The sequence below is a fragment of the Sinocyclocheilus rhinocerous genome, unplaced genomic scaffold (assembly GCF_001515625.1).
Source record: "Sinocyclocheilus rhinocerous isolate Xijiao unplaced genomic scaffold, SAMN03320098_v1.1 C36846993, whole genome shotgun sequence".
NCBI classification, from domain to species: domain Eukaryota; kingdom Metazoa; phylum Chordata; class Actinopteri; order Cypriniformes; family Cyprinidae; genus Sinocyclocheilus; species Sinocyclocheilus rhinocerous.
The window spans coordinates 1-1,998 of record NW_015786399.1 but is presented as its reverse complement, the minus strand read 5'-3'; the positions used below and the strand labels follow the sequence as shown (position 1 = coordinate 1,998).

At 40.7% G+C, this 1,998-nt stretch overlaps 1 pseudogene; it reads right to left on the bottom strand.

The window, feature by feature from the left end:
• Positions 1-5: 5 nt before the first annotated feature.
• Positions 6-1,629, bottom strand: LOC107736635 (stonustoxin subunit beta-like; annotated as a pseudogene).
• Between the last annotated feature and the right edge of the window lie 369 nt (positions 1,630-1,998).

Below are 1,998 nucleotides of genomic sequence, written 5' to 3'. Positions count from 1 at the left end.
CTCTTTTCATCTTTATTGGCCTAAAAACTTCTGAAGTGAAGTAAGTTATTCCTCATATTTATTATGACATCAGGATCACAGGACCACTTTCTGACAGCAGGCACTGAAACCATGTCTATTCCCTCATCTAACTTCTTAAACTTTTCTGATTTCAGAAACTTTGTCAGGGCTTTAAGATACAGGTCTTTATACTTCAGAGATGTGAAGGTCAAGCACACCACAGCATCAATATCAGGATCAAGGAGGATTGCATTGAGACTGTCTGAGTCTTCAATTTTGATCTTGCCAAGGGTCTTGATGCAGGAGCTCAAGAGGTTAAGTTCAGACTTTGCATCATCTAACCACTGGTTAAGCTTGCTAACAATAAAAGGGGATTCATAGTGGATCTTCAAGATTTCACCCAGTGATTTCTCCTCCATTCCTCCTCCTCGAATAGCAGGCAAAACCCTGGCCACTTCTTTCCAGAGCACCGTCTTGTAAATGTTAAATGATTCCTGAAATAAGCACAGCCTCTCTTTGATGTCACTAAAAACATTTACCAGTGTATTTACGGACAGGTCATTATATGTCCTCTCTGCCTCCTCCAGCCCATCCATTATATCTTGAGTGTTGGAAACCAGACTTGTGCTGATTTCTCTCTTTAACTGAGCTGCTTTATTATCCAATAGGTGAAGAGGATAAAGCCAGACCTTTATTGGAACTGCATTCTCCTTCAGCAGAGTGGGGAGCTGCTTGTACAAATGCAGGGCCTCCATGTATGTGGTGGGGGTTTGTTTAAGATGGAAGTCACCATGTGCAAGCAATATTTGTAGCTTTTTTTTTCCGTCTTTTGTCATTTTTACAGCTCCCCTTCCTTCAATTGAAAATGCAGAGATCTTCTTGACCATGACATTCAGTTCTCCTTTAATCTCCTGCTTGTTTTCCTCTTCTGAAAATGTCTGATCAAACACCATGAAGGCCTGCACTCCATACAGTACAGCTGTAACTACGTGAGTTGCAGTTTTCTGGTCAAACACTTGAGGGTAGGTGATCTTGCCCAGCTGGGTCATAGTGAGCTGCTCGAATCTGGAGGTTTCACTGTAATACATTGTCACTCTGGACTGTTGGTTTGAGGATTTGGTGTCACGCAGGTACTTGGCAGATCCTCCCACTTCCACCAGCCCTCCCAAGAAGCTGGCCTTCAGAGAAGCACTTATATCCATAAGACTGGACTTACTAGAGAGAGAGTCAGAGCTACTAAACTTCAAATCCGTCTGGAGATGGGGACGTTTGTCCAAATCTTTACTCAGTGATTTCTTGTCCCACAGAGTAACACCTGAAATGAGAAGTTGCTATAACTGCTACTATAATATGTATGTGGTCACAATGAACTGTTTATGTATGAGTGCAAATCAGCTGCAAAATAATTCAATAACTTGTGTGCTTCATCTTATTGTCTCTAAAAATCCCTACAAGTACTGTTTTTGATTCACAGTTCACAAAAAGCATTTTAATAAAAGTATGTACATCACCTGGAATCTTCTGTTCTGCTGTTGAGGGGTGCCTCTGTGGTGGGAATGTTTTCCTATCTCTGGCCAGGTGTGACCCTTGAGTCATGGGATCATTGTTTATGTAATTGGCATGATACATTCTTACCTGACAAATATAATGTTATATTTGATTTATTCCGAACTCTCCTGAAAGCATTATGACTAGGTCATGTGGAGGCTTATGTTACCCTAAATCTGTGCCCAATAGAACAGACTAAACGTCATCAGAGACTTTTTGGTTTCTGTCTATCACTGACTTAATGTCATAGCTGGTTGCAAATGAAGTTGAAACAGGATCTAATCACAGCCGTTTTCTTAATTTATTAAACAAAAGCTCTGGATACAGAACAGGACTGAAACAGGTGTGAACTAATCTGAAACCATGGACACTAACTAGCAGTGGCGGACGAAGTACACAAATCATGTACTTGAGTAAAAGTACAGATCCGTATAATAAAATATTACTCCA